The sequence below is a fragment of the Orcinus orca genome, chromosome 10 (assembly GCF_937001465.1).
Source record: "Orcinus orca chromosome 10, mOrcOrc1.1, whole genome shotgun sequence".
NCBI classification, from domain to species: Eukaryota; Metazoa; Chordata; class Mammalia; order Artiodactyla; family Delphinidae; genus Orcinus; species Orcinus orca.
Window position 1 is genome coordinate 67,090,956 of NC_064568.1, and position 15,418 is coordinate 67,106,373.

The following is a 15,418-nucleotide window of genomic DNA, read 5'->3' on the forward strand; positions in this document are numbered from 1 at the left end:
GCAGGTGCTGGGGAGCCAGGTCAGGGGTCTTCCTGCCTGTGTGGCAGAGGACAGGTCCACTCATGGTTAATCTGGAGGGTGGAGGCCCAGCAGAGCAGGACTGAGGGAGAGGCGGTTCCTAGAAATGATAAGGTATTTGGAAATATTTGGATCCCATCCGCCCCACTGAAGGAGCCAGGCTCACCCTGAAGATGCTTCAGAAGAGCTAGAGTGCTTCCTATGAGTTTTCAGGAGGAAGAGGGAAGATCCTGAGTTGCGGGGAGGGGGCTTTGGGAGAAGCTGCTGAAAGGGGATCAGAAGGGGGATTTTCTGTTTCCCGCTGCTCGTGATTATTCTTACTGTGTTTCCCAGGAAGACCGAATGATCTCCCCACAGAAGCGTTCTGCCCATTCCACATTCCTGGGTTGGCCGGGCAGAGGGCTAGGTGGTTCAGGAAACAAAGAGAGATTAGTGAGGAGAAAACATTTGGAGTCTGAGGCCCAGGTTCCTTTCATAGCCATTGTTATAGAATAGTTAGAAATATGTGCCCAAATATTTTTCAGTGACCTGTGACATGTCTTCCTGGGCAGAAGAATGTGTCTCTCAAAGATGGGTAAACACGCAGGGAATGTTCAAGTACTACCCTTGAAAGCTTCTTGCTAGGAGGAGCTGACTTTGAAGCAGGCTGGATCTGTCTCCCCGGAACATTTTCAAGAGATGAATTTAGCACTTGAAGAGGAGGGGACCACTGCAGCTGGCATGTCCATTTGAACACTCTGTAGACTAAATGCCCTACCCAGCCCATCCGGATTGCAGCTGCAAAAGTTATGTAAACCAAAGCTAATCCCATTCCCAATGTGGGAACAGGGCGGGGCCGATTCCTCCAGCACTCATCTCCAGATATGATAAGGTTTAGGACTCTGTTTAGTCAGGGACAGGAAGATCCTGTGCCAGAGAAGGTCTGCACTATTTAGTAAACCAGAATTTGGTGAGCCTGTACTAGATGCCAGGCCACTTAAGGAAAATCAGTTTGTGTTCAAGAGCGCCTGGGGCCAGAAGATTACACACAGGAGAGTAGGTGTTTGTAGGAAAGTGTGCTGTACCTTTGTTTTTCAAAATGGAGTTTTACTAATTTACAGTCAAGGATAGGATAAGGCAGCTTAAGAGTAAGATAAATGCAATATTCTCTGAAATGGCAGGAGAGACCAATAGAGAAAAACATCAGTGGGGGTGGGGTGGGCAGAGGCGAAGGGTACGAGAGGGTGGAAAGAGGCTTTAGGAAAGATCACAGAGAAGTGGCATTGGACATGGAATTAAAGAACCAAGTGTTTTGGTTAGAACCAGATTGAAACCATAGGATGAAGAAAGGGCATTGAGGTGGAGAGAAAAGCATGAGCAAGGGCGTGGAGCTGAGAAAGCTTAGGTCGTTTGGTTTCTACAGAGTGTAGAGTTTGTACAGGGAGAGTAAGAAATAATGGTAGAAAGTGAAATTGAGACCAGACAGTGAGAGGACCTTGAACATGAGGCTGAGAAGTGAGTATTTGATTTGATATCAAGGCAGTATCTCAGAATCCTCCAAATGGGCTGGAAGACAGCTTTACCAATCTAACCATAATCTTCTTTATTGCTCTACCCTGAGCGTATCCTCCACCCCAAGAAGTCGCTGGGTGATTCTTCACGGGATATCCAGACCCTGTTGGCATGCAGCATTTCCAGGCAGTGTTATGGGCTCCACCATTTCCTCCTGGAAAAGAAACAATCACCGAGGCACAGCCCAGCTTAATTGAAGTTGGCTGTTTGGGCTAATATATCAGTGGTCACCTGACATCTTAATGAGAGGAGGTTTATATGCTGATATTTCCTTTGCGGGTAGAGATTGCAGGTGGATCCAATGAACCCAGGGACTGTTCGAGGTCTAGGTGTCCTGGCCCAGGCTGTAGTGTGGCTAACCACCAGAAGCATTGTTGCATTTTAAATTTGAAAAAAGTAAAGGCAATTGAGGTCTTATTGGAAAGAATTCAGAAGATCAAGCTTTGCTTGCATAGTAAACATTAACAGGGCCCTTTATGCGTAACCCTTCAACATTGTTTTTGAGTCATGTTATACTTGGTTTTTGTGGCTATCTCTGTCTAAAGAGAAACTTCAGGAGTGTTTCCCCCACTAGTTGGCCCTAAACGCAGGGCTTGGGCAGACTTGTCTAGAAGCGGGCATTAGTTAACGGCTGCTCGCCACTACCCTGACCCGTGCCTGAAGGCTGCTTTGCCTGTATCTTGTGCTTCACGATTTTTTTTCTTTGTCGTTGTTAGATCCCCAGGAGGTAGGGAAGGCTGCTGTGAAGCAGCTGTGGACCAGCTCAGCTGTTCACCGTGGGGCCTGTGAGGAAGAGGAAGGCTCCGGGCCCAGGCAGCTGCGATCCCAGCACAGATGGAGTTGCGTGCAGGCTAGCCAGGCTGCTCCTGGAAGGCAGTGCAGGGTAGCACGCGGGGCTCCTCTCCCAAGTCAGCAGATCCCGCTTGGAGCCCCAGCTCCATCGCCTCCACCTTCATGTGTGAGGCCCCAGGAAGCCTCGGTGTTATCTTTATCTGTGAAACAGAGGTGGTCAAATCTGTGTTTCAGAGGTGTTTTTACCAATTAGATATGTGTTTCACTGCCCAGCACAGTGCCTAGTATGCATAAAATATTGAGTGAATGGTAGATATTAATATTATTATTGTGCCTGCAGCTTTGGAGAAAGAGAACTGGGGCGTGGAGTGTCTTCAGACCGTTAAAAAGGCAGAGCTTTGGGGTGGATGGTCCAGTGGTGGAGTTCAAGCCCTTCAGCCTGTAACCTCCTGTACTAGTCTGCCCCACCCAAGACGGAAGAGCCTGCCCCGCCTGGCAAAGTAGGGCAGGCGCCCCCCCCGCCCCGCCCCACACCATTGTTCTTTGAGAAATTAATGAGCCTTTCTGCCTGGCTCCCTGAGAGAGGAGAGGTTAGAGAGCAACCTGCAGCCTCTCTACTGTTTATTGTTCCGATGTACCTTCTGTATCCGGGGTAACAGTGGCCACTTGATTGGCTGGGTGTTTGGGATAATGATGTATAGTTGGGGAATATGCGCAGTGGATGGTCACTTTGTCCACATACAGCCTGTTCCTCATAGGTGTTAACACGGCCCTTGTCGATTGCCCTGAACCAAGGACTTTTAAAAGTTAGCCTGGTTAAGGGAAACCTCTGAGACAGTATCCACTAGTGACACTTGTATTCTCCATATTTTCTGTTAAATTTCTGGTAACAAAGAAGGAACAGCTTGCTTTTAAAAGTGCTCAGCCTAAGAGGAGCTCTAAATCCCAGCTTCAGTAGATGCTTATCATGTTCTGCAGTCAAGTCAGCGCCCTCTTTGTCTTAATGATCCCGTGGACATCATAGAAGTTAAACTGAGAAGCTTAAATAAAACTTTAAAATATATAGATAAGGAGTGTAGGTGATAAATCACCTACATTTCTCTACATAGTTAACCTCTGTTAATGTTTGATGTATATCCAAATTTGGGGTCTCAGTACATTTGCTGATTTATAATTTGCTTTTCTTACCTAATGGCTCCATACCGCGGCAGTGTTAGTAAGATCTGGATTCAGATCCTCATTCTAAAAAGCATAGTATTCTGTCCCTGGTTATATCATAAGGTTAGTTAGTTTGTTGTTCTTTAAGCTATTCTCCGATTGTTAGACACTGTGCAGGGCATCTTCCTTCTGCCTTCAGTGCATTCCCTACCCTCTCTACCTGCCTGTGTGCCCCAGGAGGCCGACCTATGTGGACTGCATCACTAGGCCAAGGAAATTTTGGATTGGCTGGGTCCCTCTGCTGCTCTGCTGAAGACCATCGGTCTTGTGAGAGATCCTTTCCCAGTAGCTGCTCTCTCTGCGTTCTGGTAACCAGCCCCTCCCCTGGACCCTCCTGGTCTGGGGCTCCTGGCTGTGACTAGCTCCCATCCCTTGTTACTCTCCGTCCCCTAGGCAAACCTGTATAAATAATCCCTTTATCAAGCTCCTTCAGTTCCGCAGTTCGAATGTGCCTTCTTTTTCCTGCAGGGACCCTGAATGATACGGACATTTCTAGCACGGTTTCTATCGACTCTAAACAACCATAGATAGCTGTGTGCTGGAGCAGTCAGCATGGCTCTTGCATGTAAATTGTAAATTAATCTTCATTTGCAGATGAACCAGAAGGCATGGGTGCTGGGAGGCAGGAGAATTTCATCATTTAACTCGAAGCCTTTCCCACTTCCAACTCTAAGGAAGAAACCTCTTCTCCTTCCACAGTGTTGGCAGTGTCTGCAGCGTTTCAGCTGTGTGCTCCTGAATCAGTCTCCTGCGCTGCACAATGCACCCGCAGGCGCGCACGCACACACACACACACACACACACACACACACACACACACACACACACACACACACACACGGCAGCAGCGGTCCACATCCGAAATAAACACCTCGCAAGAAGAACAGAGATAACCTCCTGGTCAGATAGTGGTTTGAATATATAACAAGTCTAAGGGGTCAGATAAGTCTCTCATGTACCTGCCTTTGAATGGGATTGAAGCTTAGGAAAGAGAAAACCACAGAAGGCTGCTTGTCTACTTAGCATAAACATTTGAGTCATTTAGAACTTGGCTAAAGGCTTAAGTGATGTTTTGTAATTGGCTTTCATCAATATTAAACTAGTGAGAAATGGGTGAAGTGCAGGGGCATGCTTCATATGCATTTTGTGCAAACTGAGAGTGATCTCTGGCCAGGGATTTGGGGAATGTCCTGGTTTCATCTGAAGTGGTAGCTGCGGGGACCCTTGGCCCTTGAATCTCCCCATGAGTAGGGAAGGAGCAGCAGCCAGGAGGGCACCCTTCCAGGCCAGGTCCCACACGCCTCACCCTTTCCAGCAAGCTGTCCAGTTGGAGGCATGATGTCATCAAGAGAAACACTGATTGGTTCAACTCTACGGAGGCTTTGGTTGCTTTTAACCCTTGAGAGTCAGGTGTGTAAGAAGATTGACTTAGATGTAAAACAGAGATTTGGGCTTGAGTTTCCGCTGACAGTGGCTAAACTTTCCACACCACTGTTCTGCAGCGTGCATTGTTCTTTAACATGTAAACAAGCACGTAGTCCTTTCTGCTGAGCACAGCCCTCCCACTCTAAACAAGAATGTGACCCTCCTACCTCTGGGGACAGATTGGAGCCTGGAGTGTCTATTTACATTGCTTCTGGGTATATACAGTAGTCACAACTTTAATCCTAGAACCTCTACATTTCCTTTGGTTTTAAGTGGCCTGGTAAGATTGAGGGTGTTTTTGTTTTCATATTTTAAAAATAATCTCACTTATTTTATAGGCAGTCCTGAATAAACAATTTTGGCCATTCTGTCTGATGAATCCAAGTGATTTTTTTTAGCCTAGATTTAAAAAAAAAACATACATATATAGGCATCTCCACGGCCTTGATGCTAACAGAAGGCGCACCAGAGTGCTGTGAATAAGCTGGAGTCAGTCCTGGCTCTGTAGTTGGCCAGTGATGAGAAGGTCGGTGTGTCCACCCCCGCCCAAGCCTCTCCTGACCATCTCTTGATGACATCATGCCTCCCCCTGGACAGCTTGCTGGAAAGGGCAAGGCGGCTGGGACCTGGCCTGGGAGGGTGCCCTCCCGGCTGCTGCCCCTCCACTCTTCATCCCGGGCCTCTGGGACCCTGACTTTTCTCTTTCCTTTCCTCATTTTCACGCTTTTCTCTGCTTCTCCAGATTGCGTCATTGCTGCTTTTCCTATCTTTTTACTCATCTTGCTTCTTTATTTTCATCTCTTTTTTTCCCTTTGCTCGCTCTCTCCTTTTCATCTGTGCTCTTTCCTATCTTTTTTTTTCTTTCCTGTCTTTTTACTTTTTTCCTCCTTTTCTCATTCATTTTTTCCTCTTCATTCTTATTTTTACTGGTGGCATCATGGAGGGGCTTTTCTAACAGCCAGTCATTCTCAGCCTTCTCCACCAGGATTTTTCTATTATTTTCTTTCTTTAAAACGTTCTTGCCAGGGCTCACCCATTTTTGTATTCTACAGAACGCTTACTGCTTGTGGTGTAAGCTACCTCCCCTCCACCCCACGCCACCACCCACACTGTCTGTCCTTGGACCTTTCACAAACAGTCTGGTTCCATTTAGCTGCGTCAGGACAGGCACCATCAAGTACTATGTACGATTTTGTGGTATGTGTGAAATTGCTAGCAAGATGAGAATTTCCCTTTTCTCCTCTTTTTCATTTCATTACATTTTGCTTTGTTCACACCAGACCAAGAGCTTGAGTGACAGTGAATGTAGGTGACTATATGAGAAGAATTTGGTCTTTATTCCAGTGCATATAAATGCTGAGAATCACAGGAAGAAACATTTTCTGGGACATTCTTTATATACTTTGGTTCTGGTTTTGTATCTCTTCTTTTTTTCTAGTCATGGCATCAGTAGGATACAGACTGAGTAATTTTATATAATTTCTGGAATAGTAGTTTATCTTATGTTATTCTAAGCAATTGTTTGAGAAACAAGTAGAGGTATTTTTCATATAATTGGAAATAATGTAAAATAGAGGTATATTTTTATCATAATTATTCATTCGTTTGACTAACTTATTGAGTACCTGCTATGTTCCAGGCACTGTTCTCAGCACTGGGGTTGAGCAGTGAACAAAACAGACAAAATCCCCTGCCTCATGGAACTGACTTTCTAGAAGGCTAGAGGGGAAAGAGCAATAAAAGGAGACAATATGTAAAATGCATAGTGTGCTAGTTGGTGATAAGAGTGCTAATAAGAAAAATAAAGCTGAGAAGAGGGATAGAGTGCGGTGGAGGCCAGGGCTGCAGTTTTCAGTGGGGCAGCCTGGGAAGACCCCTCTGAGAAGGAGGAGAGAGGGAGCTGGGCGGGTGTGGGCGGAGCACGAGCAGAGCTACTTGGCTGCTGCTTCTGTTTGTACACAATTATTTCTCCTGTAAGAGAAATTTAAAATTCCATTCTCTCTCTCTCTCTCTCTCTCTCTCTCTCTCTATATATATATATATATATATACACACAGACACACACACACACACACACATATACTATATATACATATACAAATATATGTATAACTGAATCACTTTCTGTACACTTGAAACTAACACAACATTGTAACTCAACTATACTTCAATAAAAGAATTCCATTCTACATTTACATTATCTTAAAAATATACCTTATTACCTGACTGTTACCTTTAACTTCCTTTTTCTTTCTCTTTAGCCACTATCGCCACCTGCTTCCTTTCTCATCTTGTTTTTTTATCCCCCTGATTTTTTTCTGTTAAGCTGCGTTGGGGACTTTTTTTTTTTTTTTTTTTTTTGCAGTACGCAGGCCTCACTGTTGTGGCCTCTCCCATTGCGGAGCACAGGCTCCGGACGCGCAGGCTCAGCGGCCATGGCTCACGGGCCTAGCCGCTCCACGGCATGTGGGATCTTCCCGGACCGGGGCACAAACCTGTGTCCCCTGCATCGGCAGGCAGACTCTCAACCACTGTGCCACCAGGGAAGCCCTGTTGGGGACTTTTAAAACATACATACGTGTGTGTACATACATATGTACACGCATACATGTATACACACATATATACATACATGTATTTTTTAAGCTATTGAACTAGAATAAAATCTGAATTTCTAAGAATTTCTCAAACTTGATCATTGTCCTTGTCGTCATCCTGGGCCAGGATCATCAGGTGGGTTCTGACAGAGGAGTTGGGTTCTAGGTCATTGTCTTAGGAAATACATTTCCATGGGTGTATCACATGCTCAAAGCAGAAATAAAATCTAAAAACCAGGATTATAAGGCAAAAGGAAGGGAATTCAAAATGATTTAGACCAGGGCTTCCCTGGTGGCACAGTGGTTAAGGGGACACGGGTTCAAGCCCTGGTCCGGGAAGATCCCACATGCCAAGGAGCAGCTAAGCCATGCACCACAGCTCTAGAGCCCGCAAGCCACAGCTACTGAGCCAGCACGCCTAGATCCCATGCTCCACAACGATAGAAGCCACCGCATTAAGAAGCCCGTACACTGCAATGAAGAGCAGCCCCCACTCGCCACAATTAGAGAAAGCCCGCGTGCAACAAGGAAGACCCAACACGGCCAAAAATAAATAATACATTAAAAAAAAAATGATTTAGACCAGAAAATGGCCAGGAATCTGAAAACAGGAGCTCCCGTGAGAGGAGGACAGCTGACTAGGTGTTAAGGAGTCAGGGCAGATGAGTGCAGGTGTTGGCACCATCGTTTGGAGCACATAATGGTGCTTGCTGATGCCCTGGAAGGCATCTTGGGGCTGATGCCCTGATTAATCTTAAATGCTTCTTCTTAGGAGCCCCAAGCCCACGGGTTCCCAACAGTTAATTACAGTCAGAATGTGAGATACTGGTGGCCTCAGACATTCTCTGACCCTGAGTGGACTTAGGGTGGTCAGTGTACAGGGAGCTTCTGAGGTGCCAGGTATGGAGATTGTCTGTGTGTGTGTGTGTGTGTGTGTGTGTGTGTGTGTTTGTGTGTGTGTGTGTGTGTATGTGTACGTATGTGTAGGTTCTGTGTTGTTTCAGATGGTGAACTGCTTACATCTGGTGTGTCTAGCTAGGGGTCAGTTGTGCCCAGGGACTCTGGTTGCCTAGTTAGTGAGTGTGTAGTGCATGCAGGCCTGGGTCTGGTTCAGGTTGAGATGCCAAGCATTTTGATGCCTCTGGTCTGTCCTTGCTCCTTCCCTGTAAATCTGCCCAGGTGACCCGCTGCTGGCTGCTTCAGCCCTCATCATCTCTGGCTCACGTGGAGCCCCATGAAGTATCACTAAACATGCTGGCTTCATTACATTCTCATAGGACAACTGTGTTTCTGTGTTTTTTCCTCCTTGAAATGAATAGACCCCAGAGAAGTTTAGTTTGTTCAGAGATGTGCTGTGTGGTCAGAGAGGCAGCTAAGTAATTACCCGGCCAGATAGTGAGGGACAGGCTTTTCATTATGTAAGACCCTAGGAAAGCAATTAATCTGGACCTCACTTGGGCTTCGTTTGGAATCCATGATCCTCAGCAACAACACAGCTCTTTTCTGGATGCCAGTGTTGTGCTCGTGCCCTCAGAGATGTGATCCTATCTCAGCTGTGTGTTTTCATGGAGCACTGCCCTCCCTGCCTAGGGTTCCTTTACTTTTATTTGTCCTGCTTTCTTCCCCATGGATGTTCCATTTTGATGCCACCAGGGGGGTAGCCAGTGGGTAAGAGGAATGCTTGTGACCTGAAGATTCTGGGCAGGGCCAAGGTGCTGAGTGCTCTACCCCAGGCGTCCTGCTCTGTCTTGCTCATGAGCTCGAATGACCCCAGTCTCTGGCGCCACAGGGCCCACCTGTCCATAACTCAAAGCGGCCTGTTTATCTATCTGGACAGGTGGAAAACTGCGTAAGCTCACTAGGGGCCTACAAATGACAATTTGTCTGGCAATCTGTTCTTGCCTGTCCTGATTTAAACAACCAGGAAGCTGTTGTAAACTCAGTTGAAATGGTGTGTTTTGTATAAATGTTCCAGTTCCTTTCTACTTTGGAGCTAGTTATTTTCAACAGGACCTCCAAAAAAACCAGGGGGCTGCCTTGTATCTGTTATGCATTTAGGCATGCCGTCCTAGGTTTTGATGCTGGGGAAATAGCTTCCCTCACTGACACTCAGAAGGCAGATGAGCCTGGAGAAGCTTATCTTCAGGGGCTGGCCAAACCTCTGTGCTGGCTTATAGGACAGGAGAGAACGCTGTGGATCTCAGGGTGTAGTGGCAGAGGAGAGCACTTCAAGGGTGAGGATAGCCAAACCCCAAGGTCTTGAGCTGTCTCTGTGCCCTTGGTGGAAATATTTGTCTCAACTGCCATATCCAACTGCAGATAGAAGTCTAGGCAAAGCCAGCTCTGGAAATGGAATTTTTATACCCGGGATTTTTTTTTTTTTTGAGTTATAATACCTGAATATGGCTGACATTTAAAAGGTACTGAAGAATATATAATGTTTTAAGTCTCCCTCCCTCTCTGCTCCCTAGACACCCAGTTCCTATCACAAGTTTTTCAAGTATCTCTCCTACATACTCCTTGAAATATTCTGTGCATCTGTAAGCATTTCAGACACGTTGAATATTTTTCTTTCTTTTTAAAATAAATGGTGCCATGTTCTACATACTACTCAGAATCTCACTTTCTTCGTTTAATAGTATTTTTTTGAAAATCACTCTAATTCAGTATGAAGTGTTTCCTTTTCATTTTTATACTTCGTATCCGTAGTGTGGATATACTGTCATTTATCATTTCCTGTAGATGGACATTTTGGATGTTACTGAGTTTTTACTAACGTCAGCTACAGATTGGCACTCACCATTGGCACTTGCCATCTACCTCTACAAGGATTAAATCATGTGCTGCTGCAGCTGCTGACTTTCAGCACCCCCTGAAAGGAGTTCAGGGTGGAGAGCAGAAATGAGGCACTCTGTGCTCTGGGAAAAACTGGCACAACAGGTCTTCAGATAGTTAGATATTTTCAGCAGCCGATTTTATGAGCCCAATTCTTTTTTTTTTTTTTTTTAGCACTTTTTTTTTTTTGATTTTTGGCTGCTTTGGGTCTTCGTTGCTGTGCGTGGACTTTCTCTGGTTGCAGCGAGCAGGGCTACACTTCGTTGCGGTGTGTGGGCTTCTTATTGCTGTGTGGAGCACGGCTCTAGGCGTGTGGGCTTCAGTGGTTGCAGCACACGGGCTCTAGAGCGCAGGCTCAGTAGTCGTGGTGCACGGGCTTAGTTGCTCCGCGGCATGTGGGATCTTCCCGGACCAGGGTTCAAACCCGTGTCTCCGTGCGTTGGCAGGCAGATTCTTAACCACTGCGCCACCAGGGAAGCTCTGTGAGCCCAATTCTTGTATCTCCGCATATTTAGAAAAGCACTAAAATCCTTCATGGTGATGACGAAAAGTAAACCTTCACAAGACTAGCAGAAACCTTCTGCAAAAAAAATATGTGCTTGATTACATGTACTCCTCCTTCACTAAAATCACATACATACTGACCTCCCCCCCTACCTCTTTGGAGCAGTTTCTCAGAGCTATCTGAAATGCTGACTCCCGGGCTGTAGTCCTCATTTTGCCCCCATTAAAACTTAACTCGTAACTCTCACGTGCATCTTTTTTAGTCGACACTAATGAAAAGTAATGCTGCAATGCATATCCTTATACAAAGTTATTTTAAGATAAATTTCCAGAAGGTAAACAGGTATCTTAAAGGGCTTATGCATGTTAAATTTACTCTCATACACACAAAGAGCACCTGTTTCTCTACACCTCACCAACCTGGAGGTTGTTGGCTTTTTAATCTCTTTTTGGTTAACAGGTTGGTAATGTTATTTTAGTATAGTTTTGAAGTGGGTATCTTTTATTAGGAGTGAGATACCATCTTTTCATATGCTTAAAAAAAACACCTGTTTTCTGGACTGTGCTTGTTCCTTTCTTTTCTTTGAATCGATCTCTTTTCGTTTGTAGAAGCTCTTTATGTTTGAAGAAATTGACCTTTTATCTGTGGTATGAGTTTGTCTTTTGTCTTTGTTTATGGTATTTGGAGTTTGGTTGGTTGTTGTTTTTTTTTCCAACATGCAGAAATTTAAAATTTTTATGTCAATGAATCTATCAATCTTTTCTTTAATGACTTTTTTTTTTCACACACACACTGTATTTTATTTTTACAAGAGATAAATAGACTGACACCAAGCATTGTAAATGGATGACCACAACAAAAGCAACAATGATTGCAATTACCAAACACGAAACACACTCATACTATGTCATAATATTAACATTCAGTCCAGTAATCCTCCACTGTAACAGCTCCTTTACTTTGCAGTGAAAATTGGTTTGTATATTTTTTGCCTCTGAGTCCTTGTGGGATTTTTTTTTTAATTCAAACAGAAAGTCACAAAAATTATAATCATCCTTATCAGTTCACTCAGTCCCATGTAATTAATTTTTTTTTATCTTCATCTTTTGTTAGCACTTTTATGAGTTCATCAGTTTTCCATTAGAGTTCTAAAAATGCTTATTCATTCAGTTCAGCAGTATAGTCAGTTACCAGAAACCTATACTTGTCAGAGTCTTCTCCATGAGTTCCTTGAAGATGAAACCCTTTTATAGGAACATATTTACAAAAGCATCAGAGTACACCCAGACCTGTCTGTAAATGACAAAAGACTTAAAAATGACCACGGTTAAAGATTTGATGCAAGTTCATAATAATGCAATTGACAAGGAAATTTAGTTATTTCTGAGGTATACATTTTAAAATAATAACTAGAATTATGACTTATAACATTATACCAGAACATATAAAATTTTTAGAAATTTCATGTAATGTCTGAAACATTTATATTAGCATATTTCCATACAAATAACCCAAAGAAAGTTTACTATTAGTTTTTGTGTTTATTTGTTTTTTTATACTGCAGGTTCTTATTAGTCATCAGTTTTATACACATCAGTGTATACATGTCAATCCCAATCGCCCAATTCAGCACACCACCATCCCCACCCCATCGCGGTTATTCCCTCTTAGTGTCCATACGTCTGTTCTCTACATCTCTGTCTCAACTTCTGCCCTGCAAACCGGCTCATCTGTACCATTTTTCTAGGTTCCACATACATGCGTTAATATACGATATTTGTTTTTCTGACTTAACTTCACTCTGTATGACAGTCTCTAGATCCGTCCATGTCTCAACAAATGACTCAGTTTTGTTCCTTTCTATGGCTGAGTAATATTCCATTGTATATATATACCACAACTTCTTTATCCATTCGTCTGTCGATGGGCATTTAGGTTGCTTCCATGACCTGCTATTGTAAATGCTGCTGCAATGAACATTGGGGTGCATGTGTTTTTGAATTATGGTTTTCTCTGGGTATATGCCCAGTAGTGGGATTGCTGGGTCATATGGTAATTCTATTTTTAGTTTTTTAAGGAACCTCCGTACTATTCTCCACAGTGGCTGTATCAATTTACATATCTACCAACAGTGCAAGAGGGTTCCCTTTTCTCCGCACCCTCTCCAGCATTTGTTGTTTGTAGATTTTCTGATGATGCCCATTCTAAACTGGTGTGAGGTGATACCTCATTGTAGTTCTGATTTGCACTTCTCTAATAATTAGTGATGTTGAGCAGCTTTTCATGTGCTTCTTGGCCATCTCTATGTCTCCTTTGGAGAAATGTCTATATAGGTCTTCTGCCCATTATTGGATTTTGGGTTGTTTGTTTCTTTAATATTGAGCTGCATGACCTGAATCTATATTTTGGAGATTAATCCTTTATCCGTTGATTCGTTTGCAAATATTTTCTCCCATTCTGAGGGTTGTCTTTTCATCTTGCTTATGGTTTCCTTTGCTGTGCAAAAGCTTTTAAGTTTCTTTTGGTCCCATTTGTTTATTTTTGTTTTTATTTCCTTTACTCTAGGAGATGGATCAAAAAAGATCTTGCTGTGATTAATGTCAAAGAGTGTTCTTCCTATGTTTTCCTCTAAGAGTTTTATACTGTCTGGTCTTACATTTAGGTCTCGAATCCATTTTGAGTTTATTTTTGTGTACGGTGTTAGGGAGTGTTCTAACTTCATTCTTTTACATGTAGCTGTCAAGTTTTCCCAGCAACACTTATTCAAGAGACTGTCTTTTCTCCATTGTATATCTTTGCCTCTTTTGTCATAGATTAGTTGACCATAGGTGCGTGGGTTTATCTGTGGGCTTTCTGTCTTGTTCCATTGATCTATGTTTCTGTTTTTGTGCCAGTACAATATTGTCTTGATTACTGTAGCTTTGTAGTATAGTCTGAAGTCAGGGAGTCTGATTCCTCCAGCTCCGTTTTTTTCCCTCAAGACTGCTTTGGCTACTCGGGGTCTTTTGTGTTTCCATACAAATTTTAAGATTTTTTTGTTCTAGTTCTATAAAAAATGCCATTGGTAGTTTGATAGGGATTGCATTGAAACTGTAGATTGCTTTGGGTAGTATAGTCATTTTCACAATATTGATTCTTCCAATCCAAGAACATGGTATATCTCTCCGTCTGTTGGTGTCATCTTTAATTTCTTTCATCAGTGTCTTATAGTTTTCTGCATACAGGGCTTTTGTCTCTCTAGGTAGGTTTATTCCTAGGTATTTTATTCGTTTTGTTGCAATGGTAAATGGGAGTGTTTCCTTAATTTCTTTTTCAGATTTTTCATCATTAGTGTATAGGAATGCAGGATATTTCCGTGCATTGATTTTGTATCCTGCTGCTTTACTAAATTCATTGATTAGCTCTAGTAGTTTTCTGGTGGCATCTTTAGGATTCTCTATGTATAGTATCATGTCGTCTGCTAACAGTGGCAGTTTTACTTGCTCTTTTCCAATTTGTATTTCTTTTTCTTCTCTGATTGCCGTGGCTAGGACTTCCAAAACTATGTTGAATAATAGTGGTGAGAGTGGACATCCTTGTCTTATTCCTGATCTTGGAGGAAATGCTTTCAGATTTTCACCATTGAGAATGATGTTTGCTGTGGGTTTGTAGTATATGGCCTTTATTATGTTGAGGTAGGTTCCCTCCATGCCCATTTTCTGGAGAGTTTTTATCATAAATTGGTGTTGAATTTTGTCAAAAGCCTTTTCTTTTGAGATGATCTATCAATAGATGATCATCTGTTGATATGATCATATGGTTTTTATTTTTAAATGTTAATTCTTTTTTTTTTTTTTTTTTTTGCGGTACGCGGGCCTCTCACTGTTGTGGCCTCTCCCATTGCGGAGCACAGGCTCCGTACGTGCAGGCTCAGCGGCCATGGCTCACGGGCCCAGCCCCTCCGCGGAATGTGGGATCTTCCCGGACTGGGGCACGAACCCGTGTCCCCTGCATTGGCAGGGAGACTCTCAACCACTGCGCCACCAGAGAAGCCCTTAAATGTTAATTCTTAAATGTTAATATGGTGTATCACATTGATTCATTTGCATATATTGAAGAATCCTTGCATCCCTGTGATAAATCCCACTTGATCATGGTGTATGATCCTTTTAATGGGTTCTTGGATTCTGTTTGCTAGTATTTTGTTGAGGATTTTTGCATCTATATTCATCAGTGATATTGGTCTGTAATTTTCTTTTTTTGTAGTGTCTTTGTCTGGTTTTGGTATCAGGGTGATGGTGGCTTCATAGAATGAGTTTGGGAGTGTTCCTTCCTCTGCAGTTTTTTTGGAAGAGTTTGAGAAGGATAGATGTTAGCTCTTCTCTAAATGTTTGATAGAATTCACCCGTGAAGCCATCTGGTCCTGGACTTTTGTTTTTTGGAAGATTTTTAATCACAGTTTCAATTTCATTACTTGTGATTGTTCTGTTCATATTTT

General features: G+C 43.3%; 1 protein-coding gene across 8 annotated transcripts in view; it reads left to right on the top strand.

The window, feature by feature from the left end:
• Positions 1-15,418, top strand: part of ANKS1A (ankyrin repeat and sterile alpha motif domain containing 1A) — a 188,851-nt gene that overhangs the window by 113,081 nt on the left and 60,352 nt on the right. The gene's annotated exons all lie outside the window — the stretch shown is intronic.